General features: G+C 40.4%; 2 non-coding genes across 2 annotated transcripts; one reads left to right on the top strand and one right to left on the bottom strand.

Annotated features, from left to right (window-relative positions):
• Positions 1-13134: 13134 nt before the first annotated feature.
• trnae-cuc (transfer RNA glutamic acid (anticodon CUC)) lies at positions 13135-13206 on the top strand. The gene has a single exon. It is a non-coding gene; the product is annotated as a tRNA-Glu (tRNA).
• Positions 13207-13357: 151 nt separating this feature from the next.
• Positions 13358-13429, bottom strand: trnae-cuc (transfer RNA glutamic acid (anticodon CUC)). The gene has a single exon. It is a non-coding gene; the product is annotated as a tRNA-Glu (tRNA).
• Positions 13430-14768: the final 1339 nt, after the last annotated feature.

Genomic DNA, 14768 nt, shown 5'->3' with positions numbered 1-14768 from the left:
TTGGCCATTGAGCGGATGTGACGCCACTCGTCGGCCATATTGTCACTCCCCGGTTGGAACAGTCCTTCATAGGAATGAATGGAATTGTACAGTATTCCAATTAAATGTTTCAAGGATAAAATTACAAAAAGTATTTGTGTTGTTGTAAAGGGACAGTATCATTAGTAATCTAAAAAAAATCTACTTTAAGGAAAATGTTTTGGTATATATTTTTGTATTTGTATGTTTAGCTCACATATAATATAATATGTATGAATTACGGTGTCTTTAGTATAATAAATGTGGCAAAAACGAATGTAGATATTAAGAAATGTATTTCAATAGCTTCCAATATATTTTTTACACCGTTGAGGAAGTCCCAAGATGGATGCGTGGGGCGTCAATACAGCGCCCTCAAAAAATCATCTAGTATATATATACATTTTTGGGTAGCTCCCCAGTGTGTTTGTGGAAATATTGAACTTTTTCACTGCGTAAATGGACCACGGTTGGCAGCGGGGTGAAGCATTGCAAGTTTAATTCCGTGTTTAGCCATTGTTCTCTTTATTATGTCTGGTCTTCACAAGAGAAGGTCGCGGATTGTTTTATACGAGTATCTTTCATTTATTTGAACCGTAAACTCAGTCCTTTGTCTGGACAATTGTTCCTTTATGATCTAGTCAGGTCATTACAATAGTAATATGCTCTAAAAATGCTCTTGTGACAAACACACTTTGCTGCCCTGTTTCCAATCGTCCACATGGCTGGGAGAACCTATTCAAGTCAATACATTTCTAAAATGTAAACAAAAAAAAGATGTATTATTATCTAACTAGCTACAGTGCAAGCTAACTGAAATGAGCTAGCTAGTTGGTGTTACGCACGCCTCTATGAAGAGGGAACGCAAAACTCTGCTACAACTAAACTCTCCGTGAAGTGAAAACGGTATGGACTGTAGGTGCAAGAAAGAATGACAACAGGCAGAATGTGGTACCGTTTACCAGGACTTTATTCCTTCACACGGTAATATGGGGAAAAGGGGCTGGACGGAACCAAAGCAAAGAAAGTAAATCTCAAAGCCCCCCCTCTCCTATCTTACCTGCCTACCCACTACTTACCTAATTTTGCACCACCTGGTGCCCTAACCAAAATACAAGTGGGTGGTCCGCCCAGGTCTTACCTAGTGTGCCTAGACAGCGAATATGCTATGGGTATATGTATGCCCGCGGGCCTCTTGTCTAAGCACTCCCTAGGTGCCTTCCCCTTCCCCCCTGGGAACAAATGAAACAGAATATTAAACGATTTCACAAACAAACTAAGAAACAAAGGACATCAAATAAGCTCTATCTGAGCAACAAACTCACAAAACATACCAACTCTCAGCCCAGCAAAATCTCTAGAAAAATCTCTCTAGCAAAATCTCTGCAATGACCTCCCAGCAAATCTCTCCAGCAAAATCTCTCTAGCAAAATATCTGCAATGACTAGTTACATATCTAGCCAACTTTACATACTGTAAAGATAGCTAAGTTAATTAGATATCACCAGCTACCTAACTTGAGATTTGCTTAGCTATCTTGATGTATTTATCCCTGTAAAAAAAACAAACTCCAAATGCATTTGTAGGTAGCTAGTTAACAGCCATAGAGGAGGGTGAAAGGATAGCAGCCCCAACTGTGGATAGGGCAGGTACGTTTGTGTAGTTCCAGTCCCTAGAAGTGAGAACCGAGATAATAGTAGCATACTATTCAGTGAGGTCTAATTTGAGTATAATGAAGTCTGTTTCTTGTGAGGTTTTCTGTCCTCGGTTACAGAGAGCTGTGAAATCCTGTCTACGCAAAGGGGTGCATGTTTTTTTGCACTGCACAGCTGACACAAACGATCAACTCCTCAAGCTTCAAGTGGTAATTATGTATTCATTTGTGATGCTGTCCTTGATATAGGCGGCAAGGTAGCCTAGTGGTTAGAGTGTAGAGGAGGTAGGTAGTCTAGTGGTTAGAGTGTAGAGGAGGTAGGTAGTCTAGTGGTTAGAGTGGAGAGGAGGTAGGTAGTCTAGTGGTTAGAGTGTAGAGGAGGTAGGTAGTCTAGTGGTTAGAGTGGAGAGGAGGCAGGTAGTCTAGTGGGTGGTTAGAGTGTAGAGGAGGTAGGTAGTCTAGTGGTTAGAGTGGAGAGGAGGCAGGTAGTCTAGTGGTTAGAGTGTAGAGGAGGTAGGTAGCCTAGTGGTTAGAGTGTAGTGGAGGCAGGTAGCCTAGTGGTTAGAGTGTAGAGGAGGTAGGTAGCCTAGTGGTTAGAGTGTAGAGGAGGTAGGTAGCCTATTGGTTAGAGTGTAGAGGAGGTAGGTAGCCTAGTGGTTAGAGTGTAGAGGAGGTAGGTAGTCTAGTGGTTAGAGTGGAGAGGAGGCAGGAAGTCTAGTGGTTAGAGTGTTGAGGAGGCAGGTAGCCTAGTGGTTAGAGTGTAGAGGAGGTAGGTAGCCTATTGGTTAGAGTGTAGAGGAGGTAGGTAGCCTAGTGGTTAGAGTGTAGAGGAGGCAGGTAGTCTAGTGGTTTGAGCTTTGGACTAGTAACCGAAAGGTTGTTAGATTGAATCCCTGAGCTGACGAGGTAAAAATCTGTCGTTCTGCACCTGAACAAGGCAGTTAACCCACTGTTCCTAGGCCGTCATTGAAAATAAGAATTTGTTCTTAACTAGTCAAATAAAAATAGATGCAAATGTAAATAGCAGGATCCTATCTATACAATGTTATCATGATTTGTTATAGGGGATATTATACTTTAGTAATCCACAATGACCTGGTGATATAATGTCAATATTAGACTTAAATTCCATATTCCTACGGATACCATGTAACTGGAAATTCCTTCAAAATGATTGCCTACAGTTAACCTGTAGGGCACTGCAAGGTTGGGTGACCAGGGCCGTCTGGGACTGCCTCCTGGAGGAATTCAGGTTGTGTGAAGGCTACCTGTGTCCTGCATAACGTCATGAGGATGGACACGAGTACCAGGAGGGGCATCTGTGTCCTGCATAACGTCATGAGGATGGACACGAGGACCAGGAGGGGCATCTGTGTCCTGCATAACGCCATGAGGATGGACACGAGGACCAGGAGGGGGATCTGTGTGTGGGATTTCTTCACCACATACTTTTTTGAGGAGGGTGCTGTTCCCTGGCAACACCGTAGACTACACTATGCACAAACAAAGGCTCTTTTAAGAGCCATTCACATTGCAATAAGAGTATTCTTGCATTTACTTCGCTATGTCAACTGCAGTTATATCAGTTTGTTCTCCATCTCTTCATTCAAAGACTCAATCATGGACACTCATTCTGACAGTTGTGGCTGCTTTGCGTGATGTATTGTTGTCTTTACCTCCTTGACCTTTTGTGCTGTTGTCTTCGCCCAACAATGTTTGTACCCTGTGCTCTTGTCATATTGTTACTACCATGTTGTCATGTTGAGTTGCTACCATATTGTCATGTTCAGTTGCTACCATGTTGTCATGTTGAGTTGCTACCATGTTGTGTTGCTGCCACGTTGTCTTAGGTCTCTTTATGTAGTGTTGTTGTCGTCTCTTGTCATGATGTGTGTTTTGTCCTATTTTTATTTAATTTATTTTAATCCCGTCCCCACAGGAGGCCTTTTGCCTCTTGGTAGGCCGACATTGTAAATAACAATTTGTTAACTGACTTGGCTCGTTAACTAAAATATAAAATTCTCAGTTTCTCTCTGTTTTTTTTTATTTCTACTTCTCAGGTAAGGGTGTGATGTCTGTACAAAAACAAAACATGCTATTTTAAAATCACCCATATTGAAAAAATGTAGAACAATTAGACACCCTATAACCCACACCTACACACTCATGTATCAATCTGATTGATGGATTGTGTTGTGCAGTAAGCAGGTTCAGGTGTATATTAGATACCCTATCACCTACACACTCATGTATCAATCTGATTGATGGATTGTGTTGTGCAGGTTCAGGTGTATAACTGTGGCTCCTTCCACCTCCAAAGAATAGTCAAGAGGGCCGACCGTGGAGAATAGTAAGACACTTCATTATTCCTATATTATTATTATTATTATTTCTTCATCCCTCTCTCCCCTTCTCCCTAAATCCTCTAGGTTATATCAGCTGTGTCGGTGAACCCCTCCCGCATCTGAACTGGCTACATAGAGGGCACAGCATGATCAGAGGTGAGAGGTCACTTGGTCGGGTCAACAGGAAGTATTATTAAAGAGATGCTTTACATTGAAATAGAGATGTAGTAGTCCCAGAGTTAATGATCCCAGGTCAGTTTATATTATACAGGAAGCATTATTAAAGAGATGTAGTAGTCCCAGAGTTAATGATCCCAGGTCAGTTTATACTATACAGGAAGTATTATTAAAGAGATGCAGTAGTCCCAGAGTTTATGATCCAAGGTCAGTTTATATTATACAGGAAGTATTATTAAAGAGATGGAGTAGTCCCAGTGTTAATGATCCAAGATCAGTTTATATTATACAGGAAGTATTATTAAAGAGATGGAGTAGGCCCAGTGTTAATGATCCAAGATCAGTTTTGCATTTCACCTCTTGATGATTATTATGACAGACTGTTAGTTTAAGCCTGTTTTTTTTTTTGTTTTTTTTAAATGCACCTTTATTTAACCAGGTAGGCCATTTGAGAACAAGTTCTCATTTACAACTGCTACCTGACCAAGATAAAGCAAAGCAGTGTGACAAAAACAACAACAGAGTTACACATGTAATAAACATGTATGTTTTGATGTGAGAGAGGATGCCAACACCCAGTCCCGTCATTGCCACCTCACCTGCTCTTAAGATAACCTTCAGGCCGACTGGGAACCCAAGGCTGGTTAGGAGACACTATGATGTAATAGTGATGAACTGAGAGAATATTAGGGCAGCACTGTGATTCATTAATCATATCATTAATCTTCCCTGCTCCTCTGTTCTTACCTCTTTGCCTGTCTTCTACACCTCTCTCTCTCGCCACCTCCTTCCTCTGTTATAATGCACACCAGATGTGCATTGAAGTACAGATTGAACTTGTATTTATAATATATTACAATATTTATAACACTTGTATAATGAACTTATTTCAATAAATGTTTCACATTTGCTACTGGTTGACGTTAAGTCTCATGTGATGAAATACTACACCTATCCTGTGTTTATCAGATCAATGCAGATGAAGGAAATTAGATATTGAGAGGAACTGTTTTTAGAGTATTTTACATGATGTATAGGTAGTTTACTGTTTAAAAAAATATGTATTTCTGTATATATGAATTACAAATCAGTATTTAACTAGTTAAATCATGTTTCTAGTCTATTGCATAGTTACAATGTGTAACCACTGATGTCCCAGGACCAAGACTGGTAAACACTGTTGAAGTGTATAATTGTAATACATACATGCAGACACAGCATCATTCAAAGACTGTAATTTGATACTCCTGGTATTGGATATGACTGAAGAATAATCTCAAAGACATTCATACCTGAACTGCGCCTTTATTTGCCAAGATAGAGTAGAGTACATGATCAGTGAATATAGTAAATGTACAGGCTACAATGTGGGATCTCAATCACTACATGTATATACGACTTGCAACCTTGGCACAAAGTTATATTATATTCTACTCAATCCATAGGCTCCATTAATGTCATTCAGACTGTTTTGAAGATACAACAGGCTATGATAGCTGAGGTTCATAGCTAGGTTCTGAACTAATTTGTATACCAAACGTTTTAGGGTTCATACACAGATCGGCTACACATCTATAAGCATACAGATATTTTTATTCTGCACTGCACAAGAAGCTAGAAAATAGCTAGCTACGATACTTCATCTGCATTGCAAATATCAGCAAGGCAAGCTTACAAAATGGTACATTAAATTTGTACCATTGTACCATAAATTAAGTACTCGATATGATTGGTCATCGTCACGGGAACCACTCGATATGATTGGTCATTGCCCAGCGATCGCCGCTTGTGATTTGCGTAAAGTTGAGAAAAGTAATTATATCGTCATATATGCCATCAATTGTACGTCTGCATTTTTATAGTGCAGGTTTATCTCATTCGTGTCTTATCATTTTAGGCAATGTTAGAATGATGTATTTAATTGTTTTTCTCACACTTTCTGTGTTATAATTATCTCTGGTGATTTTCTCCATTTTCTACAGACCCAACAATATTATATTATGGTATACCCTCCTTGTAACCATGGTTGCCAGTGACAGTCTCTTCCCATTCAAATATTTGTTTTCAACAAAAAGTTAATTAATAAACCAATGTAATTCCAGTTCATAATGTGAAGGTTGTTTTGTTTGTTCATTGTGCTGTCTGTGCGTCTGTATATTGTCTATAAAAGTGGAACTTGTCTGTCGGCATTAAAGACCAAAAATGGTTAAAGAAAATTGTGATGAATACAAAAGTATACCCGTTTAATTTAATGACCAAAAACTTTACAGCTGTGCCATATAGAAACTAGTTGGGAAGAGATTTTCAATGTTCTACCGATTCCATGGCACATGGTTTATGAACTTGTTAGCAGTTGATGTTTACTCTTTAAGCAAATGTTTACTCTTTAAGCAAATCAGGGGAAGGAAAATAGGTTTATTCAAAGAGGATAAATCATACATGATAAGCTGAGATGTAGATGGTCATTCTCCCCTGTCCTCAGTGGTTCTCTCCTGTGATTCTCTCTCAGTGGTTCTCTCCTGTGATTCTCTCTCAGTGGTTCTCTCCTGTGATTCTCTCTCAGTGGTTCTCTCCAGTGATTCTCTCTCAGTGGTTTTCTCCTGTGATTCTCTCCAGTGATTCTCTCTCAGTGGTTCTCTCCTGTGATTCTCTCTCAGTGGTTCTCTCCTGTGATTCTCTCTCAGTGGTTCTCTCCTGTGATTCTCTCTCAGTGGTTCTCTCCAGTGATTCTTTCTCAGTGGTTCTCTCCTGTGATTCTCTCTCAGTGGTTCTCTCCCGTGATTCTCTCTCGGTGGTTCTCTCCTGTGATTCTCTCTCAGTGGTTCTCTCCTGTGATTCTCTCTCAGTGGTTTTCTCCTGTGATTCTTTCTCAGTGGTTCTCTCCTGTGATTCTCTCTCAGTGGTTCTCTCCTGTGATTCTCTCCAGTGATTCTCTCTCAGTGGTTCTCTCCTGTGATTCTCTCCAGTGATTCTCTGTGATTCTCTCCCGTGATTCTCTCTCAGTGGTTCTCTCCCGTGGTTCTCTCCCGTGATTCTCACTCAGTGGTTCTCTCCCGTGATTCTCACTCAGTGGTTCTCTCCCGTGATTCTCACTCAGTGGTTCTCTCCAGTGATTCTCTCTCAGTGGTTCTCTCCTGTGATTCTCTCTCAGTGGTTCTCTCCCGTGATTCTCTCTCAGTGGTTCTCTCCAGTGATTCTCTCTCAGTGGTTCTCTCCTGTGATTCTCACTCAGTGGTTCTCTCCCGTGATTCTCACTCAGTGGTTCTCTCCAGTGATTCTCTCTCAGTGGTTCTCTCCTGTGATTCTCACTCAGTGGTTCTCTCCCGTGATTCTCACTCAGTGGTTCTCTCCAGTGATTCTCTCTCAGTGGTTCTCTCCTGTGATTCTCTCTCAGTGGTTCTCTCCCGTGATTCTCTCTCAGTGTTTCTCTCCTGTGATTCTCTCCAGTGATTCTCTCTCCACAGAACAAAGGGACAGCATGTAGTTTTATAACCCAGCCCTAGCCTGTGGTTGACCAATTAGAATTCATTCCAATAAAACTAGCCAATGGCCAAATAACAAGTATCATATTTCAGAAGACATATTCCTCCCATGTCTCTGAACCATGGATCAATAATTCCCTATTACAGAAAAAAAACACTATTTCCCTTGATTGTTAGTATTCTATTGACTCTCCTCCTTTGACCTCTTGTACTCTGTCTCTGGGCTGTGTATTTATCTTCAACATATTCTTACACCCTCCCAGACCATTTAAAAAAAAAGAAATATACTTCAAATGTATTTTTAGAAAACAATAGAAAACATGAAAGAAATAGACATTATGAAAAAAAAATCAGTAAGCATATAATCATTGACATTAAACACATTAAACACGCATTTCTTTTAAAACACAAAGGGCATATTCTACTCTCTGTTACAATAAGAAATTGATTTCAAAAAGAGTTCTAGAAAATAAGTATTGCCATGTGTAATGATGATGTCCCTTTAGGACTCCTAACACATCCTGTATCAGGAGGAAACTCAAGCAAAAATAAAATAATTGTCTACAAGACAATAACATTCAATCGTCCTGTTGGCAAGGTAATCATTCACCAAGTCTTTTAAAAGTGACCAGTTCTTGCACACTGGTATCAGTCCCATAGATAACTATTAGACATGACCAGCTCTTCTAGACTGGTATCAGTCCCATAGATAACTATTAGACATGACCAGCTCTTCCACACTGGTATCAGTCCCATAGATAACTATTAGACATGACCAGCTCTTCACACTGGTATCAGTCCCATAGATAACTATTAGACATGACCAGCTCTTCCACACTGGTATCAGTGCCATAGATAACTATTAGACATGACCAGCTCTTCACACTGGTATCAGTCCCATAGATAACTATTAGACATGACCAGCTCTTCACACTGGTATCAGTCCCATAGATAACTATTAGACATGACCAGCTCTTCACACTGGTATCTCAGTCCCATAGATAACTATAAGACATGACCAACTCTTCACACTGGTATCTCAGTCCCATAGATAACTATTAGACATGACCAGCTCTTCCACACTGGTATCTCAGTCCCATAGATAACTATTAGACATGACCAGCTCTTCACACTGGTATCAGTCCCATAGATAACTATTAGACATGACCAGCTCTTCCACAATGGTATCTCAGTCCCATAGATAACTATTAGACATGACCAGCTCTTCACACTGGTATCTCAGTCCCATAGATAACTATAAGACATGACCAGCTCTTCACACTGGTATCAGTCCCATAGATAACTATTAGACATGACCAGCTCTTCACACTGGTATCAGTCCCATAGATAACTATTAGACATGACCAGCTCTTCACACTGGTATCAGTCCCATAGATAACCATTAGACATGACCAGCTCTTCACACTGGTATCAGTCCCACATAGATAACTATTAGACATGACCAGCTCTTCACACTGGTATCAGTCCTACATAGATAACCATTAGACATGACCAGCTCTTCACACTGGTATCAGTCCCATAGATAACTATTAGACATGACCAGCTCTTCACACTGGTATCAGTCCCATAGATAACTATTAGACATGACCAGCTCTTCACACTGGTATCAGTCCCATAGATAACTATTAGATATGACCAGCTCTTCACACTGGTATCAGTCCCATAGATAACTATTAGACATGACCAGCTCTTCACACTGGTATCAGTCCCACATAGATAACTATTAGACATGACCAGCTCTTCCACACTGGTATCAGTCCCATAGATAACTATTAGACATGACCAGCTTTTCACACTGGTATCAGTCCCACATAGATAACTATTAGACATGATGTTCTGACAGTCAACCGGTAGTGAGAAAGTCTTCTTCAGTTCAGTGTAACCTAGTGGTTAGAGCGTTGGACGAGTAACTGAAATGGTTGCAAGTTCAAACCCCCGAGCTGACAAGGTACAAATCTGTTATTCTGCTTCTGAACAAGGCAGTTAACCCACTGTTCCTAGGCCGTCATAGAAAATAAGAATTTGTTCTGAACTCACTTGCCCAGTAAAATACATTTAAAAAATTCCACTGGTTGATAAGGACTTTTCTAAATGAACACTTCACCGGTGATCTTGTATCATTTCAGGTACAGTCCTTGAATCGAAGGATATTGCCTCAGCTTCAGACGGTAGATTCTCATAACCTGTAACGAAGGAAACAAAAAAAAGGGAGAGTAACATGTCCTGGTTTAAAGAGAAATCTTTATATCTTTATATTGCTTTATCTTGGCCAGGTCGCAATTGTAAATGAGAACTTGTTCTCAACTTGCCTACCTGGTTAAATAAAGGTGAAATATAAAATAAAAATATTTCACACAGATTTCCCAGAGTAAGAATGTTCCGATTTTCAGAAGAACGTTGGACACTTCACCTAGATATCGCTAATATGACGACTGTGGTGAACAACACAGAAGCGTACCAGCTTCCGATGATCTTACTATGCTTCTTCGCCCTGAGCTCCGAGCTGCAGTGAACTGCTCCGCTTCTCGCTCCACTCCAGCTCTGGTTCGCTCACATACTCTTGGTCGCGCATTGCGTTTTTTTGGGGGGGGGCTACTTCTAAATTGCACCGCGGCCGTCGTGGTATTTCCTGGAGAGCAAGCAGGATTTTTTTCCAGACCTAATTTTAAAGAGAGAGCTCACCTAAAATGTACTAAAATCTGAGTGTTTGTGTCCTTACTTTGAAAGCAGTCTTTGGACAAGGAGACTGCAATCTATGATTTGGTCGCCCACTGCCATCAACCATTAGTATACGTATTTCCTGTGCAGAGCGTTCCCATTGACCTTCCTACTGTTCCTAGAGAACATGAATCAATCTACTGACGTTCCTACTGTTTCTAGAGAACAAGAATCAATCTACTGCCCTTCCTACTGTTTCTAGAGAACTGACCTTCCCACTGTTTCTAGAGAAAAGGAATCAATCTACTGACCTTCCTACTGTTTCTAGAGAACAGGAATCAATCTACTGACCTTCCTACTGTTTCTAGAGAACATGAATCAATCTACTGACCTTCCCACTGTTTCTAGAGAACAATAATCAATCTACTGTCCTTCCTACTGTTTCTAGAGAACAGGAATCAATCTACTGACCTTCCCACTGTTTCTAGAGAACATGAATCAATCTACTGACCTTCCCACTGTTTCTAGAGAACATGAATCAATCTACTGACCTTCCTACTGTTTCTAGAGAACAATAATCAATCTACTGTCCTTCCTACTGTTTCTAGAGAACAGGAATCAATCTACTGACCTTCCTACTGTTTTCCCCATTCACATGTCTTGCAATCTGATTTTATTTAATGTCGGAATAAAGTGTCAAACCACCTACAAAATATGTAAACAAATAAATATATATATATATATATATTAGCATACTTTACATTTTCATCCCCACAAAAATCTCAGAGTAACAAAGTCATTGAATTTTGAGTGTTAATTTAATATTCAAAGCATTCTGAATACACCTGGCCTGTGTTTTTGGTCAAATATGTAGAATTACAGGAGATGAGCTTTATAACAGACCCGCCATGGCAAAATCTCCCTACAAGCTTTCTTCAGAAGATGGCAGCCCTGACTGCACTTTATAGGGAATAGGATTCCATAGGGTTCTGGTCTAAAGTAGTGCACTTTATAGGGAATAGGATTCCATAGGGTTCTGGTCTAAAGTAGTGCACTTTATAGGGAATAGGATTCCATAGGGTTCTGGTCTAAAGTAGTGCACTTTATAGGGAATAGGATTCCATAGGGTTCTGGTCTAAAGTAGTGCACTTTATAGGGAATAGGATTCCATAGTGTTCTGGTCTAAAGTAGTGCACTTTATAGGGAATAGGATTCCATAGGGTTCTGGTCTAAAGTAGTGCACTTTATAGGGAATAGGATTCCATAGGGTTCTGGTCTAAAGTAGTGCACTTTATAGGGAATAGGATTCCATAGGGTTCTGGTCTAAAGTAGTGCACTTTATAGGGAATAGGATTCCATAGGGTTCTGGTCTAAAGTAGTGCACTTTATAGGGAATAGGATTCCATAGGGTTCTGGTCTAAAGTAGTGCACTTTATAGGGAATAGGATTCCATAGGGTTCTGGTCTAAAGTAGTGCACTTTATAGGGAATAGGATTCCATAGGGTTCTGGTCTAAAGTAGTGCACTTTATAGGGAATAGGATTCCATAGGGTTCTGGTCTAAAGTAGTGCACTTTATAGGGAATAGGATTCCATAGGGTTCTGGTCTAAAGTAGTGCACTTTATAGGGAATAGGATTCCATAGGGTTCTGGTCTAAAGTAGTGCACTTTATAGGGAATAGGATTCCATAGGGTTCTGGTCTAAAGTAGTGCACTTTATAGGGAATAGGATTCCATAGGGTTCTGGTCTAAAGTAGTGCACTTTATAGGGAATAGGATTCCATAGGGTTCTGGTCTAAAGTAGTGCACTTTATAGGGAATAGGATTCCATAGGGTTCTGGTCTAAAGTAGTGCACTTTATAGGGAATAGGATTCCATAGGGTTCTGGTCTAAAGTAGTGCACTTTATAGGGAATAGGATTCCATAGGGTTCTGGTCTAAAGTAGTGCACTTTATAGGGAATAGGATTCCATAGGGTTCTGGTCTAAAGTAGTGCACTTTATAGGGAATAGGATTCCATTCAGGACACAGATTGTCACTGAGAGACGCAATAAAGTCATTATGACGATGGACACATAGCCAGCTAAAAATTATGACTGATTGACTCCATTTAGCTGTTGGCATTGACTCATTAGACCGTCAGACTGAGATAGATAGACATATTTTTATTTATTTAACCTTTATTTAAATAGATAGATAGATACTGTAGATATATAGACGTGGCTTCTGTATGACAGCAGTGAACGTAATACAACACTGACTACGCTACCTGTTGCCCCTATAATGTTTGTTTGATGTATGCTGTACATACCTGGTTATTGGTCCTTAGCTCCTGCTGTCAACCCGTCTTCATCATCGAAGACCCACCTACAGAGTTTGCTGTTTTGGCGACTTTTATCCGTGGTTCCACCCGCCCGGGCCTCTCCTGCCGCTGGTTCTGCTCGACAGTCGGGCTTTCAATCAACATCAGAGTGGAACAGCTTGACTTTGAACTCCGAAGGACGAAAGGCCAGAGCTCGCTAGCTGTAAACCACATAGCTAACGTTAAAGTCTCCACCAGCGTCACTTCCACTTAAGTGTGCTTGTTTACCAGACAGAAAGCCTACAGTGTTGAGGTAGAAGCCGTGCACACAGCTTCTGGATGTGTCATTGCAAAGATACTGTAAACTTTTATCTGTGGTAATTGTTTCTTTCAAAAAAAGAGCGACAAGTTAAACTTGCAGTTGTAAGTCAGCGCTGAGTAATCAGGTGAAAAGTCAAACTGTCCTCTCAATAGTAGCTTTCCCTGGTGGTCTAGTGGTTAGGATTCGGCGCTCTCACCGCCGCGGCCCGGGTTCGATTCCCGGTCAGGGAACACACCTTTTTTTTTCGCTTTGAAAGCGAAAGGATGTCAGAATGTAACACGGTAAACGTTCGTTTTCAAATACAACTGATCAAATGTGGATTTACATTATTTTTTTGTAACACAAGTGTAAGCATTGTTAAAAAAAACAAAAAAAAGTGTGTTCCCTGACCGGGAATCGAACCCGGGCCGCGGCGGTGAGAGCGCCGAATCCTAACCACTAGACCACCAGGGAAAGCTTTTTGTAGTGAAGTGAAAAGTCAAACTGTCCTGACACAGGTAGATTTCCATGGTCGTCTGGTGGTTCAATTCAGGGAACTACGGCCTTTCAGGGAACAGACTATTTTATTTTATTAAATCCTGTCTTGGACAGGATCAGATATGATTACATAGTACCTGTACCTTGGACTGGATCAGATATGATTACATAGTACCTGTACCTTGGACTGGATCAGATATGATTACATAGTACCTGTACCTTGGACTGGATCAGATATGACTACATAGTACCTGTACCTTGGACTGGATCAGATATGATTACATAGTACCTGTACCTTGGACTGGATCAGATATGATTACATAGTACCTGTACCTTGGACTGGATCAGATATGATTACATAGTACCTGTACCTTGGACTGGATCAGATATGATTACATAGTACCTGTACCTTGGACTGGATCAGATATGATTACATAGTACCTGTACCTTGGACTGGATCAGATATGATTACATAGTACCTGTACCTTGGACTGGATCAGATATGACTACATAGTACCTGTACCTTGGACTGGATCAGATATGATTACATAGTACCTGTACCTTGGACTGGATCAGATATGATTACATAGTACCTGTACCTTGGACTGGATCAGATATGATTACATAGTACCTGTACCTTGGACTGGATCAGATATGATTACATAGTACCTGTACCTTGGACTGGATCAGATATGATTACATAGTACCTGTACCTTGGACTGGATCAGATATGATTACATAGTACCTGTACCTTGGACTGGATCAGATATGATTACATAGTACCTGTACCTTGGACTGGATCAGATATGATTACATAGTACCTGTACCTTGGACTGGATCAGATATGACTACATAGTACCTGTACCTTGGACTGGATCAGATATGATTACATAGTACCTGTACCTTGGACTGGATCAGATATGATTACATAGTACCTGTACCTTGGACTGGATCAGATATGATTACATAGTACCTGTACCTTGGACTGGATCAGATATGATTACATAGTACCTGTACCTTGGACTGGATCAGATATGATTACATAGTACCTGTACCTTGGACTGGATCAGATATGATTACATAGTACCTGTACCTTGGACTGGATCAGATATGATTACATAGTACCTGTACCTTGGACTGGATCAGATATGATTACATAGTACCTGTACCTTGGACTGGATCAGATATGATTACATAGTACCTGTACCTTGGACTGGATCAGATATGATTACATAGTACCTGTACCTTGGACTGGATCAGATATGATTACATAGTACCTGTACCTTGGACTGGATCAGATATGATTACATAGTAC

Source organism: Oncorhynchus masou, unplaced genomic scaffold (assembly GCF_036934945.1).
Source record: "Oncorhynchus masou masou isolate Uvic2021 unplaced genomic scaffold, UVic_Omas_1.1 unplaced_scaffold_514, whole genome shotgun sequence".
NCBI classification, from domain to species: Eukaryota; Metazoa; Chordata; class Actinopteri; order Salmoniformes; family Salmonidae; genus Oncorhynchus; species Oncorhynchus masou.
Note: the sequence above shows the minus strand (reverse complement) of the source record. Positions and strands in the feature narration are given on the sequence as shown.